Consider the following 20982-nt stretch of genomic DNA (forward strand, 5'->3'; position numbering starts at 1 on the left):
TTTAATAATACCTTGTTCTAACGTTAATTTTATCGCTTTTTATGTAATTAGAAATATTAAAATAAGTACTTTATTATAATTGGTAACTGAATTTGTGCAAATGCTAATATTCTAGTAAATGTCCACGTGAGAACAATTTTACAAAACATGAAAAATATTAAAATAATTCTTGTTTGTTTTGAATTTCGCCAAAGCTACACGAGGGTTATCTGCTCCAGCCGTCCCTAATTTATCAGAGTCAGACTAGAAGGAAGGCTGCTAGTCATCAGCACCCACCGCTAACTCTTGAGCTACTCTACCAACAAATACTGGGATTGTCCAAACCTTTATAATGCCCCCGCGGCTGAAAAGGCGAACATGTTTGATGTGACAGGGGATTTGAACCTGTGGCCCTCTCATTACGAGTCGAGCATCCTAATCATCTGACCATGCCGACCCCTCTTGTTTATATATATATCTTTATTTATCTTTAATAATAACAGTTATTGTTACAGATGTTTATAAAATATCTTAACTTCTTAACCCAAATTCGTTTTGATTATTTTTAATGGCTTGCATTATTGGTGTCTATTTATCTACGTATTCCAAGTCAGATCAAGTTAAGCCTCGTCGTTTTTGTTTGTTTGTTATTTGTTGTTGTTGTTGTTGTTTTAAAGATTATCATACAGCTCCTGAGTGGATTAATTAAGGTAATAGGCCTAAATATGTTCTAGCATTTCCTGTTTATTTGTATTGTACAAACTTTAAGGAAGAGCAACAAATGTGTGGAAAAACTAGAGTTTGGATACATTTGAGATTAACCAATGCACAGAAAGTTCTTGTAAAGGTATGTTATAATCATTTAGCGATTGTTTTTTTTATATAAAATACGTAACGGGGTGAATGAAGACCTAGATGAAAACAGTGGCGTAGACAAATCTTTAAAATTACCTGACCAAACAAAGGTAGAGATATAAGGGAAGGGGCTTGATGGGGCTGAAGCTACCCCAAAACGTGCCTTAGCCTTCCCTTTATCCAGTAACTAAAAAATGGTACTTACTGTTAAAGTTAATTAACTTATTAAATATTGTAGAATGGATACAGCCCACTCAATGTTTTCTCAAGCCAATCTCACTCTCTTTGACGAGAAGATACTGCTTACCCCCCCTGCCACCATGACATAGTGACGTTGTTTTGTTTGTTTGTTTTGAATTTCGCGCAAAGCTACACGAGGGCTATCTGCGCTAGCCGTCCCTATTTGGCAGTGGAGTCATCACCACCCACGCTGCCTCTTGGGCTACTCTTTTACCAACGAATAGTTGGACTGACCATCACTTTATAACGCCCCCATGGCTGAAAGGGCGAGCATGTTTGGTGCGACGAGGATTCGAACCCGCGACCCTCCGATTGCGAGTCGAACGCCTTAACACAGCTGGCCATGCCGGGCCTATAGTGTGTGAGTTCTGGCATTTAATAACACTGCACAACAATTTTTTTGAAAAGTTTTGCTTTATGAAAAGTTTGTGCTGATTATGACAGATACCTGGTGGTTATGCACAAGTATAGTTTTGGTTTTGCTTCATCATGTAGGAACTCTGAGAAATAGACAGTTAACTGTTTACCGGCAATAATGTATTTAATTGCGTTTGTGTTTCTAATACGCTATTAAGTTCAACATAATTAAAAGTGTTTTGATCCTAATTTTCGTTTGTATTCAATGTCCGGTGCATCACGTTGCAGTGTCCAACAGTAGTCAGCAAGAATTGACAGATTCCAGTTGCACTGATATCGTTTTTCCATTATAGCAATTGGTGAAACTAAAGATTTCGATGAAACGGTACGTGATTGGCAAATTTGGTTGTAAATTTCGTGATCAGCAGCCAAACATCTATAAGGAACACCCAACAGTGTTCAAGAAGCAAAAACTTTGTTGTGCAGTGTAAATTGTTCAGATTAGTTTTATAATTATATAATTATAAAACGTACAATTATTCTGGCTCGGCATGGCCAGGTGGTTAGGACACTCAACTCGTAATCTGAGGGTCGCGGTTTCGAATCTCCCTCACACCAAACATGCTCGCTCTTTCAGCCATGGGGGCGTTATAAAGTTACAGTCAATCCCACTATTCGTTGGTAAAAGTGTAGCCCAAGAGTTGGCGGTGGGTGATGATGACTAGTTGCCTTCCCTCCAGTCTTACACTGCAAAATTAGGGACGGCTAGCACAGATAGCCCTCGAGTAGCTTGGCGCGAAATTCAAAACAAATAAACCAATAAGAAAACAAACAACCCCTCTTTCAAAAGTTGGTTAAAACTGAATTTCCTCACTTCCCCCTTCAGGGGGCTGTAATGATAAATAAGAACCATAAAAAAATACCATGGGTACATATTATTGCTCTTACTTTCTGGTAAATAATTACTTTCGATACTGATGTATCGAGTGCTTATAACGCTAAAACTGGAATTCGATACCCGCGATAGGCAGAGTACCGATAGCCCATTGTGTAACAATAAAGAAATGTCAAAAAATCTGGGGGAGTTTTGAAATAACTGATGATGACTGAAAGATGTGTTTATTTTGACTCTTAAGGGTTGCTATATAATTTTAACTATATTATTACACTCGCTAGAGTACCCGTGCTCTACATGGAAATGACCTAAATTCATGATTAACGAAAGGTTATCTTAGGACATGAAAAATTATTTCCCTACACTTAATTGTAAAAAAAAAGTCCAAAAGCGAGCAAACAGCTAAGCTAAATTGTGAGGCGTAATACGGTAGGATATTTGAAATAAAAGGTGACCAAACAAGTTGTCTAAACCGTGAGAAACCATTGGTTTCTCGTTCATTAAGATAATAATAGTGGTCACGTAATAGCGCTTTCATCTCATTAAAATACCATGTTTCAATCTCACTAACTCGCTGGCTTAGTTTCGTCACAACTGTTGTTGTTGTTGTTGTTTTGAATTAAGCACAAAGCTACACATTGGGCTATCTGTGCTCTGCCCACCACGGGTATCGAAACCCGGTTTTTAGCATTGTAAGTCCGCAGACATACCGCTGAGCCACTGGGGGGCACGTAAGAACTGAGTTGTCATTTTCATATTTTTTGTCACAAAGCTACACAGTTAAAGGATTATGTGAGCTAACTGTACCTAATTTATAGCTGACAGACGAAAGGGAAGGTAGCTTGTCACAAAATGTTAGACTACATTTATAAAATTGAGAAATTAAAGTTTACTGTCGCTCTTATCATGTGCCTGGCATGGCCTAGCGTGTTAAGGCGTGCACTTCGTAATCTGAGGGTCGCGGGTTCGCGCCCGAGTCGCGCCAAACATGCTCGCCCTCCCAGCCGTGGGGGCGTTATAATGTAACGGTCAATCCCACTATTCGTTGGTAAAAAAGTAGCCCAAGAGTTGGCGGTGGGTGGTGATGACTAGCTGCCTTCCCTCTAGTCTTACACTGCTAAATTAGGGACGGCTAGCACAGATAGCCCTCGAGTAGCTTTGTGCGAAATTCCAAAACAAACTAACTCTTATCATGTTCCCGCCTTGTTTTGTTTTTGTTTGTTTGTTTTTTCGGTGAAGGTGAACCATGAATCCTTTGACTTATCGTTCCAACATGCTAATCACTATCATAGCCGGCCACTTTTAGTACTGTATATGTATGTATAGGTAGAGAACTCTGCCAAAGGGTTTGAATAACTGGGAAGGGATCCTATAGGTAATCAATCTTCCATGTAAATAAAGAAGTATTTGTTTCTTTGTAGTTAAGCACAAACAATATACAATTTGCTAACTGATTTGTACCCGCCACGGGTATCATTATAACTCCGAAGATGTAGTACTGTGTCAAATAAAGAATTAAGTTTGTTTGTTCGTTTTTGAATTTCGCGCAAAGCTACACGAGGGATATCTGCGCTAACCGTCCCTAATTTAGCACAGTAAGACTAGAGTGAAGGCAGCTAGCCATCACCACCCACCGCCAACTCTTGGGCTACTCCTTTACCAACGAATAGTAGGATTGACCATCACATTATAACGCTCCCACTGCTGAAAGGACGAGCACGTTTGGTGCAACAGGGACTCGAAACCTCGACCATCAGTTTACGAGTCGAGTGCCATAATCACCTGACCATGCCGGGCCTTTATTATTTTGTTGGGCAAGAGTTGACCTTGGGTATTGTTAACTGACCAAATGATGTACTTATCTGTTTATTTCTGACGCCTCTGTAAAGAAGCCTAACATGATGGAACATTCATATCATTTGTCAAGATAACACCTATAATATAAACGGTATGAAACTATTGCCATTTCATTTAAATACAAATTTATTAGCCTAATATTAATAACCTTTCAAGTTGCTCTGGGGCCTATTAGGCCCCACTTTTCGTAGGAGTGTTAATCTGATTCAAACCACTACAGTTGTTAATGGAACTGATGATATGAGAAGCTCTCAGACAACCACTGTATCTGTTGTAAACAAGCCGGATTAGTGACGCCCGCTACCGGGCAAAAGGGCTCATAAGAACTGAGTATGACAGATCAACGTGGTTGACATATAATTACTTTTCACTCGTAATTTTGTAAGCTTCTTTTAGCATACCTGAAGCTTTAATGAATTGAAAGCGTTTTCGTGGCAACTCCTTATTGTAGTTTCGATTATTTATCGAAGTATTTAAGGTAGGAGTTTGAAGTCAGGCATTTTTATGTAATTGAAGTAAAATTGTGAATTTTCAATGTAATTAATTACGTTATTTTTGTTCGCAGAAAAGAATCATGATATTCATGTGTGTGTTTTTTTTTTTCTGGACAAGAGATGTTACTTGAATACAGAAAAAGAACAAAACAGTGTAAGTCATGTGCAATAAGAAAAACAAACACATAACAACTAAAATGTACTCCACCCAGTTGGTTATGAAGTACTATGCAATATAATACCAAGTGGAAATATTTGGTAAATAATTATGGAATGATTTAAAATTGACCATCCCATTATAATGCCCCCGCAGCTAAAAGGCCAAACCTATTTGGTGTGACGAGGATTCGAATCCGAAATCATTACATTACGACTTAAACACCCTCGCCAAACCGGATTTGTCTATATCAGCACTGTGGAATATACCATAAATTTGGAATATCCTAAAGTGTGGGTTATATAAGAAATTTGGAATATCTTAGGTGTGAACTATATCAGAACTGTGGAATATTCTAAAGTGTGTAAATGAGAAATATGGAACTTTCATTTGTTTCTGAAGAATATATTTTCGTTAAAAAAAAAGTTTTGATGAGAAGATTACTCTTTCGAAGTTTTATTTACCAACATTATAAAAAGATTTAACGTTCGTCAATAAAGGTTCTCCAACCGTCCCTAATTTTGAACGAATAAAAAAAGACTTAAGGCAGCCAATCAACAGCATCCACAGCTAACTCTCGACCAATCAACAGAACCTACAGCTAACTTTTGGCTAATTTTAATCTAAAAGTGTGATTTGTGTTCGTCGTTTGTATAATGAATCCATGGTTTCAAAGTATGGAATGCGGTTTTGTTTGTTTTTTCTACAGCAACGAAACTCGAACCACAAACTTTCGAATCCATGTTCTGGCATTCTAAAACTATGCCACACTCAGCCATCAACAAGATGTATAGTGAAAGTTCAAAATGAGAAAACTACATGAAAATATCCATTCAACCTCTTAGGATTTTTCCTTTAGAATGTCACCATGTGCGTAACCACTTATGTTACGCTAAACTTCATGACTTTGAAGGTTAAAATGTTGAAACATTCATGAGAGACCCAGTAAAGTATGGAACAAATTTCGTATGTTTAAAGCTCTGTATTTACTTTTAATAGAATATTGTTAAATAAATTCAAAATATGTTCTCTTAGCTCAGTATATAACTCTTGTCACTAATATTAAGCCTGATATTTTTTGTGTCCTTTTACAATGTGTTTATCTTTATCTAAGAAAATGTTGAGAAAATATTAGGCTTAGCATATATTGCGTTTATCTTTAGATATTTATGCGTTTTATATAGCAAGTAATGAGCAAAATAATAACGTCAACTAGTCTTAGTTGGTTATGTACAACAAATTTTCACATTTTTCTGTATAACGAATTTCGGTCCTTTTTTACAAATTCAGTAATAAATGTGTCCAAATAACTAAAACGCGTGAGAATCCTCTGCTGCGCCTAATGAGGTATTAATTACGTTAGAATTAACTTTTATATTTACGACGAGTACAAAAAGAGAAAAAAATTTAAAAACTAAACGATGAATAAATGCACTATATTATTTAAACTAGTTCGAATCAACGAACTTTTAAAACAGTTGGTCTCATACGTTCAAGAATTTCAAACCCGTGGAACCATAATGGGAATGAACATCAGCATTATTACTCCGTAAATGTATGTGTTATTTCTTCGTTACAAGAAATGCGTATTCTCTTATCAAATGTATTTACTCTTTCCTCGTGTGTTTTATATCATGTCTTTCATGAAGAAATTCTGGTAATATTATAGCTCAACTTGGACGCTCGAATCTTTTCTCAAACCATCTAGAAAATGTACAAACTAACATTTTCATTGGTAAATATGAAGTACAGAGTGTACTGAATTTATATCAATCACTCTACGTCTTGAACAATTAGTGATTTACAGGTCTCAGCAGGACTATAAAGGTTCGAACAGTTAGTCAGTGACCTTCAAGTTTAGAAGGATTGATAAAGGATTGAACAGTTAGTGACCTTCAAGTCTCAGAAGGACTGACAAAGGATTGAACAGTTAGTGACCTTTAAGTCTCAGAAGGACTGATAAATCATAGAGAAGCTATTGATTTTCATATTTCACAAATAATGTTCAAGTACTGAACAGTCTGAAATCACTACGTATCAGTCAGAATATTAAACATTGAGGTATCTCACTGTGACTTAATATTAAACATTGAAGTATCTCACTGTGACTTAATACTCAATATTGAAGTATCTCACTGTGACTTAATATTAAACATTGAGGTATCTTACTGTGACTTAATATTAAACATTGAGGTATCTTACTGTGACTTAATATTAAACATTGAAGTATCTTACTGTGACTTAATATTAAACATTGAAGTATCTTACTGTGACTTAATACTCAATATTGAAGTATTTCACTGTGACTTAATATTCAATATTGAAGTATCTCACTGTGACTTAATACTCAATATTGAAGTATCTCACTGTGATTTTAAAAGTTTGTGATTTTCATGCTCCAGATATTACCTTTAAAGTAATAGACAATTAATGAACTTCATATCTTATTGTGAATAGTTTGTGGCCTTAAGTGTCACTCCAGACTATGAAATATGTTACTGTAATTAATTCGTATTTGTGGACATTTTGGTAGGTCTTCTGTTTTACTTATTCATAATGACGTCCACACCTACCTACGCAAATAATCGATGGCTTCTTCTCTGGACGTCATTTTCAGGCAAGATGTCCGGAGGGGGGGTAAAGACTGAATATATTCGACTTTTCAAAGTCCTGCATCCGTTCTGGAGTTTTGATTACTTCTGTTACTACTTCCGGTGAGCACGAGCCGTCTCATATTCTTTCAACGAGATCTTAATGATCTAACGAAGCAAGAATCGAGAAATCCTTACAATTTCCACCTTGTCCTGCCGACCAATCCGCGTATCTTTTTACTTCTTTTGAGCTCTTGGTCTGTGTGGAGACAATATATCAAAAGTAGAGGAGTCAGGCTTCAACCGACGAACATGGTTGTCCAGACTAGTTTTTCTGAAGCATCACAAATGGAAAGCAGACATGCAACCAACACCCTTTCATTACAAGGTTTGTTGTAGATCTGAGCTGGGTATGAAACTGACCAGCTTTGTCAGAAATATCTCCGTCGTCTGATAACTATGTATTACTTCTGTCGATGAAGACAAGAGATAAGGGTTAATTTTCCAAATGCAAAACCTAAGGTTCGATTCTATTTTACGTTTATACTTGATTTACACAGTTGACCTCTCTGTGTAACACTCTTTGTTTGTTTGCAAAAAATCCCTGACGTAACTGTACACAAAAACACTGTGTACGTGGAATGCAGACCAAAAGACACACGTGTATACGCACATAGATCTAAGGCGTCACAAACATATCACCAGCATAAAAATTGCTTCAACCCTTTGAGCCCAAATACGCCGTATGTGCATATCAAAGGCACGTGAAGTGGGTTGAACCATCGCTGTTTGCCGGGGTCGTGGGAATAGAGCCATCGTGTAAACGGTAAAGCCTGGATTTCTCCGTATTTGTCACAAAATACGTTCTCAGGTTTCTACCAGTATGGAGTTGATTTATTTTTCTCCACAAAATTCTTACCACTTTTGCTTCCAAATATTTGGGAATCTTTACAGTTTTTTACCGTACTTTTAATGTCGCTTTAAGAGTGATTTGTGTCTGCTCGGCTCACAGTTCGGGTTTTACTCCCTTATTAATTGCTTTCTTCAAACGCATAATTACTGTTTTTTTTTACTAAATCGAGTGAAATATCCAAAGTTTTTATAAAAAGTCATTAAAAATTGAACTTGATTTTTTAAAAAAATTGAATCAACGTTTTGTTATCTGAATAATTTTGGGCGATTTCTTGACAAATGTTTGTTTTGAATTTCGCGCAAAGTTACACGAGGGCTATCTCGCTAGCCGTCCATAATTTAGCACTGTAAGACCAGAGGGAAAGCAACTAGTCATCACCACCCACCGCCCACTCCTTGAGCTACTCTTTTACCAACGAATAGTGGGATTGGCCGTAACTTATAATGCTCCCACGGCTGGAAGGGCCAGCATGTTTTGTGTGATTGAACCCGCGATCCTGAGATTACGAGAATAGCTCCTTAACCACCTGGCCATGCGGGGCCTCATGACAAATGTATCACATGACTGGAACTACTTCGAAACGATTTAACGGACTGATTCTTTTTGAAGTTGCGGCTAATGTGTCACAGGTAAGTCAGTGAGGTTGTAACCCTAAAAATCAGATTTTGGTACCCGCATTGGGTACAGTATAGACAGCCCATTTTATAGCTTTGTGCCTCACAAGAAACAAGCAAACTGTTTATTAGGTAGTAAGGTCTTTACGTTAATAATATTTTCAATTTTTAGCAATTGGAAAATTTTTGTGGTATTGGTGTATCTACAGATTCTATAGTCAGTAAGGTTTGTTTTTTTTCATAAATAACATTTAAAAAAATCAACTGTCTGATAAGCGGCTTCAAGTCATCTTTCCAAGATTCTCTAAGTAAGGGAGAAAATTTCGTTGTATTAAGCCTAAAAATACAAACATCGAAGAAACCTTGAAATAAACATTATAGCGACAACTCCTTTCATTCGTCTGCCATGATACGGATCTGGTTAAACTTTCCAAAATATCAGGAATTGTATAACATTCTCGTTATGAACAGTACCCACCCTCTGATGACCATGATTGTATATAATACTATTTCATCGCGTGGGTAAAAGTATCATGTGCAAGAACCCTGCCTATAACATTTAATGTACGAGTAGGTGTATTAGTTATTCTAAGACGAATTTTTTGTACCTTAGAGGCAAGTGAGTCTAAGGGATAAATAACCAACATTCCGTAAATAGAAAAAAATACATCCGTAACTTATTTGGACTTTTGCATTCATATCACAGCTACTAAACCTATTTATCACCGTCTCTAGTTTCGAACTACTAACCAGAGGGGTGACAGCCCGTCAACAACACCATACCGCTCATCATCCATGCTAGAGGATCGACTGTTACACTTATAACGCACCGAAAGCTTTAATAAAGTGCAGGAAATGTTTTATGATATCGAGCTTGAACCTAGCTTGCCAGCTCCGAAATCCAGTCCACTCCCTGTGCAAGTGATATATATCCTTTTATTATATGTATTTTGACGCATACTTTCTTTACTTCAGTTAGATTTATCTAGGGATTGCTAAGAGTTTTATTACTCAATATATATGATCGTCACGTATTAAACAGAGTGTTTGTTTCAAAAGTAGAAGACGGTTGATGGGAACTAAGCAAGTGGTTATTCCATATACAAGAAAACATAATGCAATAAAACCGTTACAAGCCCTGTATTTATTTATATGACAATCTAGAGTTCTTTGGATGACTGAAAAAACATTGAAATATGGGGACAGGCTGTTGAGAAAGTGATGGGAACGTCTTTCTATGCGTGATCAAAGTAATATGCTGGCTGAAAATAATAATTTATGGGGCATTACGAAGATATTAAATATGTCATGTCTGGTTTGTTTGTTTTTAAATTTCGCACAAAGCCACACGAGAGCTATCTGCACTAGCCGTCCCTCATTTAGCAGTGTAAGACTGGAGAGAAGGTAGCTACTCATCACCACCCACCGCCAACTCTTGGGCTACTCTTTTGTCAAAGAATAGTGGGATTTATCAACAGATTATAACGCCCCTGCGACTAAAACGGCGAGTATGTTTGGTGAGACGGAGATTCAAGCGACCTAACCACCCGGCCATGCCAGCCCTGGAAAGTCTGTAAATATTAAATATTAACCCTTTTGGGTTATTTAGACTGTCAGTAAAATATAACCTTTGTAAATTATCATATGTTTGTGAAGGTAGCAATTCCTTTCCAGTGAAAAATAAAAAATGATCATGGTACACGTGGCAAGATTTAGGAAGAGCGTGTTTTTAGTTACCAAACAAAAACTACTTTTTCTCCCTGTAAACATTACCGGGTATAACTTAACAGTAGTTGTTAAACTGTGATTTTGAAATGTAAACACCACCTACTTAACAGTAGTTGTCTCACCACCTAGTGTTGTGATTTAACAGTAGTTGTTACTGTGATTTTGAAATGTAAACGGGTTGTTAAACTGTGATTTTGAAATGTAAACACCACCTTGTGTTGTGACTTAACAGTAGTAGTTGTTAAACTGTGATTTTGAAATGTAAACACCACCTAGTGTTGTGACTTAAGAGCAGTTGTTACACTGGGATTTTGAAATGTTAATATTACCTTGTGTGACTTAACGCTTGTTGTTAAACTGTGATTTTGAAATGTAAACATTAGCTTGTGTTATGACTTAACAGTAGTTGTTAAACTGAGATTTTAAAAGAGGTGGAACCCTCGTTTCTAATCCATCTTGAGAATCCAATCAGAAAACAAAGAATGCTAGCACATTAACTTCTCTAGAGGCGAAAAGACGTTTCGGATCGGTACACCAATCAAACACGGTTCTAAACTTCAAATATTAGCCATGCCTTGTGATGCACGACCTCTGTTATCATACGACAATAATCAGTTTAAACGGTTCCTTCTTCCCTCCTTCCCCACAGTACTGGGTAATCATGTCGGAGAGAAACTCGTAGAGGTGTTCATGAATTAATACTGTTTTAAAAACGACGAAACACATTTTTAGTAATAGATAATATTTTCATGAAAATAATAGGTGAAGAATTACCTGTGTAATGATTAACATATCAAACTGCGAAGTGAAAAGTTTGAAGTTCGAGCCATGACGCTATGGAACACACTTCACACCTTCAGGTGTAGAGTTGTAAAAGAAGTGACAGTCAATACCGTTCTTCGGGTCAAAGATTCAGAAAAATCATTTTTGACATCTAGTATTACTTGCCGATTACCGAAGTGCTTTGGGTTGAAAATTTTAATCCTATTTCTAGTTTACTAATACTTGAAAGCCCGCCATGGCCAGGTGGTTAAGGCAGTCGACTCGTAATCCGTGGGTCGCTGGTTCGAATCCCCGTCACACCAAACACGCTCTTCCTTTCAGCCGTAGGGGCGTTATAACGTAACGGTCAATCCCACTATTCGTTGGTAAAAGAGTAGCCCAAGAGTTGGCGGTGGGTGGTGATGACTAGTTGTCTTCCCTCTAGTTTTACACAGCTAAATTAGGGACGGCTGGCACAGATAGCCCTCTAGTAGCTTTGCGCGAAATTCAAACCAAACTAATACCTGAATGTAAATTCTACGACATTTTAAACTATGTTACTTGAATAGTGTGGAACTTTAAACCAAGTACGAAAAACACTTACTTCTACTGGTGGTCCAGTAGCAATTGTGGAGGCTTCTAACGCTAAATATCGGGTTTCAATACTTGCGGTTGCCACGACACAGCCCATTTGTGTAACTTCGTGTTTACGAACAAACAAACAAACATAGGCTGCGTCTGCTATAGTTATAGATATAAAACCCTCTGTTTAAAGTACGCATAAGCTATACATATCCGTTCAAAGACTCCACTTAGCCACGCGCTATAGTATGATTTATTGTTTGTTTGATTTTCGAATTTTGCCCAAAGCTACACGAGGGCTATCTTTGACCTTGAGAAAGCTTACGATACTATATGGAGGTATGGCATTTTGCGAGACCTCCACTCGTATAGGGTGAGTAGCTATTTGCTCATTTTTATTAAAAAAATTTAATAGGCAGGCGATTTCAAGTTCTTGTGGGTTCGACACTTTCCTACAGGTACTTGGAGCTGCTTAAGGTTGTGTCTTGAGTGCCACACTTTTCAGTATAAAAATTAATGCCATTTCTGGACAACTCCCTCCTACTGTTGCAAATGAGCTCTATGTCAACAACTTCCACATTTCACACCAGTCGTCGAGCACGATGTTTATTGAGCAGCAACTACACACTGCCCTCAATCGTAGTTGGATGAATTGGGTCTGTCCTTGGATAACATTGATGTATCCATTGGTCAGCTATCCCACCATGGCTTATTATCATCCACAAGTGTGACCTTTCTTTGAGTCATCTGAGAAAGACGAACAGTCCCGATTGAAAATACTGTCTGTTATTTGTTGAACATCTTTCTATCTGTCTTTCCATTACTATTTGTACAAATGGTTCGAAATCAGGTGACTGTGTGGACTCTGCCTGCCATGCTTTGTTGTGGGTCAGTGGTTCCACACAGGATCCCCTCTACAGATTCCGTGTTCACTGCCAAACTATACGCCATTTCTCTTGCCGTGAATCACACTGAAGCTAAGCAATACTCAAATGGTACTATTTACACCAACTCGCTTAACTCTCTACTGGCCCTGGAATCACTTCACGTTAGTTCACACCCTGTTCTTGCCGACATTCTAAACAGACTGGCCCATTTATCTTTATCGTCTATTTCCATCCAGTTTCTCTGGATACCGGACAACGTTGGTGTTCGCGAGAACGGGCTCGCTGACATCGCAGTTAGGTCTGTCTGCTGCTCTGGTACTATCACGGCCGTGTCATACATGGACTACGGTGCTGTATTCAAGGCTCGGCTCCACTCGAGTTGGCAGTTGACTTGAAATGAACAACGTGATAACAAGCTTTTCAGATAAAACCTTCTATTGGAGTTTGGCCGTTTTGTTACTGTAACAATCGGAAGTTGTTCTAACTAGACTACTCATTAGTCACAGTTTTTTAACTCATAGTTTTGTTTTATCTGGGACTGATGCACCAATGTGTCGTTTGTGTGACACTTATATCACAATAGCCCACCCACATTTTACTGTAGTTACGATGGCACCATTTTAGGGATGTTTATCTATAGGTTTACTCCTGACGCTGAACATTGTCACTGGCGATGGTGACACTGTCCACCTCAGAAATGTTTTTAATTTGTTGAAGGCCATTGACCTTTTTAATGCTACTTAAGTTTTAAGTAAAAAAATCGGCTTTCTTTTCTTTTACCATGATTCCTTTCTGTGAATATTAATAATTGTCCTTTACAATTTATTTTTTACCGGTTGTTTGGCGCAGATAGCCTAGTTACTTTGCGCCATAAGACGCCAAACAAACAACCAACCGAGACAAAATTGTACAACTAAAGCGTTAACGAAATAGACGTCCTGATAAGAAATTAAAAAAATAAAAATTAATGAACATGTCTTTAACGTACACATATATGAACTCTAAACACCAGCTCCGTATAGCTTGTGCGACCGGAAATGAAATATACCTGAATCCCTAAATGTTACTTATATATATTATCTCGTCTTTACTGAATGGCACAATTAAGAGAATAATTGCTTTTCAAAAATAAAAAAACAAACGGAACGAATATGCCCCGTATTAAATTAACTCTATACGCTGTATGCGCAGTCAAACTATTGTTTTTTTAATGTTTCTCTGAGTGATAAATAATAGTACATTGTATATTCACCTAGCGTGAGACAGCAGCATTATTTGAGGTTATTTAAAGAACTGTAAAATGGCTGAAATCTAGCTTCATATTTCTTTTGTTTGTTAGTATTTTTTAATATTTTTATTAATACAAACAATCGTTCAATGCTTTGAAGAAACGCTCGGCATGACCAGGTTGTTAGGACGCTTGACTCGTAATCTGAGGATCGAGGGTTGGAATTCCTGTCACATCACATATGTTCTCCCTTTCAGCCACGAGAGCATTATACTGTTACAATCAATCCCACTATTCGTTGGTAAAAGAGTAGCCCAAGAGTTGCGGATAGGTAGTGATGACTAGTTGCTTTCCCTCTAGTCTTACGCTGCCAAATTAGGGACAGCTAGCGGAGATAGCCCTCGTGTAGCTTTGCACGAAATTCAAAACAAGCTTGAAGGAAATGGAATTGCAAGCTATCACGACATCTGCTTTTATATATAATTACACAGTATTGATTCAATGTGTAACGCTTAATTTGAGTATGCAGATGGACTACTGGAAATTATCGGCTGTTACTTTATGTTTTGCATATTTTTCAGCTGTGTACTACAACATCTGTCTTATACCGAAAATGCAATAATGGAGACAGGTTTAAAACAACACCCAGTCCTAGAAAACCCGAGATATTAACGTAATTTTTACCAGCTCGTATGTAGTTTATGACAAAAATAATAGAAAGCCCGAAAATAGTCACAAACTGATACAGCGAGGTTCCAAGGAAATTCGTGAACTTTGTTTATAATACGTATTGTATCATATTATTTTAAACCTAACTTGTGTTTGTTTCGGTTTTGATGTATTCGATTTTACTTTCTGGAATTTCTATCTATTTATTCAACATAATACAAAAGCACACGCAGGAAAATACAACGAATCGGCAAAAAGACGTTGATATTTAAAAAATGTTTTCGGAATGGACAATAGCTGAATCCTTCATTCGTATTCCACTTGAATCTAATTTTTTGTAAATTTAACCTGTACTAGCCATTCCTAATTTATAAGTGAAAGACTAGAGGAAAGTTAGTCGTCACCACTCACCGCCAACTTTTGGGCTACTGTAATCGAATATTGGAATTTAACATTCACTTTCCTAACGTACCTACAGCCCCCAAGTGAGAAATCCGATTTTGTAGAAACGGGAGGTGAACCATATACCATCGATTTCGTAATCAAATACGCCCACCACTATGACATACTTCTTTCTAAGAAGTGAACCTGACCTATATAAGTTGTCCGGCATGGCCAGGTGGATAAGGCACTCGACTCGTAATCGTTGGTTAAAGAGTAGCCCAAAAGTTGACAGTGGAGGGGTGATGACTAACTGCCTTCCCTCTAGTCTTACACTGCTAAATTAGGGACGGCTAGCGCAGATAGCCCTCGTGTATTTTGCGCGAAATTCAAACCAAACTTATCTAAGGCTGTAATTCCAACAACAAAGATAATTAAGAAGACTATTCATGGCAACAAGAGAACAAGAAATAAAAACACAAATTAACATCATTAGAAATAAAATTAGAGCAGAAATTAAACAGCTAAATCAAGAAAAATGGGACAACTTCTGCTCCCAACTAAACGAACAAACCGACCCTAGTAAGTTCTGGCTACACTTAAAAAGATTCACAAATGAACCCACGACAAGAAAATACCCAACACTAGAATATAACAACACCTTAGCACAAACCAACAAAGAAAAAACAGAAGCCTTCAAACATCAATTACAAAACACATTTAAAACACACAATGACTCGGACATGAACAGCTATTACTACAATAAAACAAATAACATAACACAACATAACAAATAACATAGAATTATATAAACCACATTTTCTAGTCAACATTATAAACAACAACACTAATAATACATATAACTACAATACCCAACTACTCACCAAAAAATCAAACTAAATGAGCTTGAACAAGCAATCAAAAATTCAAAAAACAAAGCACCGGGAAATGATGGAATACAAACAATTCTTCTCAAAAAATGTATTCCAAAATTATTTGACCACCTATTAGCCATATTTTATTTATCTCTATACTCTGGATACATCCCAGTTTCTTGGAAGCAAGCTAATATTTTAATGTTCCACAAAGAAGGAAAACCAGCCAATAAACCAAACATTTATTGACTGATCAGCCTGACCAACTGTGTAGGCAAAATTCTTGAAAGAATAATAAATAATAGACTCTCCACATTTTTGGAGATTAATTCAAAATTACCAGAAGAACAAAACGGATTTAGAAAATATAGACAAACAACAGATCATTTAATTAGATTAACTGAAACAATAATAAACAGCTTTAATAAAAAAGAATGCACTGTTGCCTGCTTCCTCGGTATCAAGAAAGCATTCGGCACTGTAAGGCACAATGATCTACGGTTCCATATGTATGAAATGGAACTACCGCGTGAAATTATTCGCTGGTTACCTAACTTTTTGGAAAATAGAAAATGTAGGATAAACGTAGAGGGAACTTTCTCGGAGTTCTTCACTCCAGAAGCTGGCGTCCCTCAAGGAGGGGTGGTTAGCCCTATTCTCTTCATTATGTATGTAAATAATATGCCACTCAAAGACCCAAACCATGGATACACGTCACAGTTCGCTGATGATATAGCAATTTGGAAAAGTGCCCCTACACAACTTACAACTACAATTAAACAGATAATGTGAATATTGAATACTGCCAAAAATATAGAATTAAAATAAACACAGCGAAGACACAATTAGTGATATTTTCAAAATCAACGAAACATTAAAAAGTTCAACCCCAGATCTACAAGAACGGAGACTTTCTCCAGACTGCTACATCTGCAAAATTTTTAGGGTTAACATATGATTCTAAACGTACCTGGATAAAACATGTAAATAACATAAAAACTAAAATTTGGCGAAGAATAAACTATGCTAGGAGTCTAACTGGTAAAAACTACGGAACATCACTAGAAAACATCATTAAAATATACAAGACATACATTAGACCAGTGATAGACTATGCAGCTCCTGCATGGATCAATGTAAGTGAAAAACAAATACAAACCAAACTCCAAACATTACAGAATACACTAATTACATCAACATATAGAGTACCTAAAACCACTTCCTCAAAGTTCATGCACAATTATTCAAATACAGAAACAATAACAGATAGACTTCTACAGAGTACAATAAAATATTTTGATAAAAATTGGCGAAAAAATGAGTTGTTATGCGAACTAGACAGATAATGCATATATGATGAAGAGAGACCTAAACACCTCTCCCCGTTAAACTTGTACATCAGATATTTAAGATAAAATCAAATTTAAAATAATAATAATAAATTAGTGCTAAAATAAAACAGGTCACCTACGTTCTAGACTTATTATAAAAATGATAGAACAATATAAATGGACATTGCCCTGAAAAGGACCAAATTTAAAGTTATGCTATTACTTCAGCCATTCAGTATTTACTCTGAATGTATTAATCAGGCCACTCCAACAAAGTAATGGAAGGAGGAAGAGGTCTAGTGTACCTGACCCTCCTGGGTATACAAATATATGTACCCCAACACCTAGAGAGAGAGAGAAAGCTGTAATTCCTAATTCATCTGTCTGTAATTTGAGCTAAAACTTTTGATGAGGCATTCAGCCTCGCCTACGTAACCTGTTTTAAGATAACTCCGTAAGCAATGTCCCCTACAGTGGCATATCCATGAACTTACAACAGTAGAAACCGGGTTTCGATACCCGTGATGAGAAGAGCAGAGATAGTCCATTGTGTAGCTTTGTGTTTAACTTCAAAGAAATGTAAATAATGTTCTGTAATGATTGTACTCTTCCCCCGCCCCTTTGGTCAGTAAAGTAACTTAATTAGGGAAACTTCGTTTTAGGTTGTGTTTCGATTTTTTTATTATTTGTTTGTTTATGTCAGTTGTATAGAACCTATGCTGTTTACCTGCATAAAGTCACTTATAATTAAGCACTTTGAAAAACACTATGCAAGTAGTAACTTTATGTGAATAAGTCTATAGAAATTATAGCAATATAGAATATAAGGCACAAGTTTATTTGTTTTGAATTTCGCGCAAAGCTACACAGGGATATTTGCGCTAGTCGTCCCTACTTCAGCAGTGTAAGACGAGAAGGAAGGCAGCTAGTCATCACCACTAACCGTCAACTCTTGGGCTACTCTTTTACCAACGAATAGTGGGATTGACCGTCACATTATAACGCCCCCACGGCTGACAGGGAGAGCATGTTTGGTGTGACGGTGTAACTCAGGTTACGAGTCAGGTGCCCTGACCACCTGGCCTTGCCGGGCCCAAGCTGGAAGTAACCCACATTATATCTGGTGTGAATTACAACAGTACAGAATATAAGTTGCAAATAACTTATATTTCATACCTGGTGTAAATGACAACGCTAAATATTCATTAAATATAAAGCACTCTTTACATTTAAAGAAAATTACAACAGTACTGAATATTAAAATAAGTTTAAAATAAGTGGTTATTTCGCAACAGAGTACGAAAAACAGATATACGAAATGATCACAGAAGTGAAATTTCAGGCGACTTATATAACAGAACTAAACCAAAAATTAAAAGACTTCGAAGACGACTCCTACTTATGTGTATTCTGTGCTCTTTCATGTCACAATAATGCTCATCTGAATTAATTAAAGGCTTTCTTACTTAATGTTTTTAAATCTTCCATGTTAGGTCTACTTTTTGCAAAAAAAACTTTATCCTACAACAAATATAAAGATTGGAATCTATGTTCGGATCTTTTGCACTATTATGGACTTATTTATTTATTTTTGGAAAATTGAATTTTAAATATCTCCGTTCTAAATAACAAGCGTCCAATTTCAATATTCTGGTTCGTATGCTTAAGGCTTAACAATATTTTTGTGTATTTCTGTGTGTCAGCTTTGATGGTTAGGCTTAATAAATAGGGTAAAGATCGAAATGAAAGTGAGAGAGATGAATACAGGTAGTCAGAAAAATGAAAGGTAGGCAAAAAAAAATCTGAAGGGCCAATTAGTAAGAGAAAAAAAAGTTTGTTTGTCTACTTCTAAATCTTCGACTTCCAGTTTTGTTGTTTATTAAACATTTTGTCTCTGTCATTCTGTTAAAACCGCTCTCCAGAAAACGCTGTGATATAACGCTTTTTTGTTTGTTTGTGGTTAAGCACAAAGCTATGGCCAAGTGGTTAGGGCACTCGACTCACAATCTGAGGGTCGTGGGTTCGAATCTCCGTCACACCAAATTTGTTCGCCCTTTCAGCCATGGGGCATTTTAAAGTTACGGTCAATCCCACTATTTGTTGGTAAAAGAGTAGCCCAAGAGTTAGCAGTGGGTAGTGTTGACTATTGTCCTCCATCTAATCTATCACTGCTAAATTAGGTAACGGTTAGCGCAGATGGCCATCGTGTAGCTAGCTTTGCTCGAAATTCTTATCAAATCTTCTGATAACCAAACCTGCTTGCCAACCTTTTGCTAACGATAAGAACGTTCAGACTTTCTTTATCAAGACTATTTACTGTGAAAAGTTATCACAGATTTAAAAATATATATATATTTTCTTCAGCATGAGGTTATCTTACCTCACCCCTCTTTTTTTCTATTTCCGGTATTTTTACTCCTTATTCGAGTTAGACAATTTAAAAGACTTGTCGTCCCACGCCTTCAACAAACACAAGGTTACATTAAACAACTTAAGAATAATGGACGTCATAGACTTCCTGAGGGCACACAGGTTGTCGCAACAACCCTCAGTTTCAGCATCTGTCAAAAGAATTACTTTGTTTGGCCTTATGTGATGGGCTGACTACACATGCGCCTAGAGATTCATCTCTGTGGACGACATATGTCGCTCGGAGTTATACGTTTGCACTTACAAGTGAAAACGGAAACCAGCACGTTATAGCACTGGAAGTATTTCTTTATTAGAAAGTGTGAATAAACCTATGGTCTTTACGATACTACACATTTATGGTTCTCTTACTTCCATCTGTATGTGTCTGTCTTTTTTATTGATTAGTTGGTTATGAAGATTGTTATATTCTAGCATTTCGAATGCATGAAAGAGAAAAGTTTACTTTTTTGTTAGGCCCGACATGGCCAGGTGGTTAGGGCGCTTGACTCGTAATCTCAGAGTCGCGGGTTCGAATCCCCGCCACAACAAGCATGCCCGCCCTTTCAGCCTTGGGGCGTTATAAAGTAGCGATCAATCCCACTGTTTGTTGATAAAAGAGTAGCCCAAGAGTTGGCAGTGGGTGGTGATGACTAGCTGCCTTCTCTCTAATCTTACACTGCTAAATTAGGGACGGCTAGCGCAGATAGCCCTTGTGTAGCTTTGTGCGAAATTTGAAAAAAACAAACAAATATTTGAGTATATTTACAAAGGTTGAAAGGTCGTAACAAAAGAATTTCTGTCTCGCAAGGAAAACGAAGTTCAGCTCCTAAAACATATTTTAAATTCAATAAAATACATATTATATTATTTGTCTCCTGTTTTTAACCCTCTCGCCCGCCCCAGAAATGGACAAAGACGTGATCCTGATATCCTAAACTCTCATTAAAACAAGTAACATGAATTAAACAGTGCATTACGTAAGTCAGATAAAATCAGTGGCAATGTATCAAAACGAACAAAAACACCACAATCCATAATCCACGGGTGTCAAAATCCGGATTTTAACGTTATTTTATAAATAAATATATATATTTCTTTCGCTGTAGAATTCACGCACGTTCTGTACAGATATGCACAAAAGAATTAATTAGACCAAAGTGTGGTTTGCAATCTGG

At 37.0% G+C, this 20982-nt stretch overlaps 1 long non-coding RNA gene across 1 annotated transcript in view; it reads right to left on the reverse strand.

The window, feature by feature from the left end:
- Positions 1-8098, reverse strand: part of LOC143240078 (uncharacterized) — a 141006-nt gene extending 132908 nt beyond the window's left edge. Inside the window, exon 1 of the long non-coding RNA XR_013021555.1 lies at positions 7408-8098. This is a non-coding gene — a long non-coding RNA (uncharacterized LOC143240078). The remainder of the gene's footprint in view (positions 1-7407) is intronic.
- Positions 8099-20982: the final 12884 nt, after the last annotated feature.

This window comes from Tachypleus tridentatus, chromosome 13 (genome assembly GCF_004210375.1).
Source record: "Tachypleus tridentatus isolate NWPU-2018 chromosome 13, ASM421037v1, whole genome shotgun sequence".
Classification (NCBI taxonomy): Eukaryota; Metazoa; Arthropoda; class Merostomata; order Xiphosura; family Limulidae; genus Tachypleus; species Tachypleus tridentatus.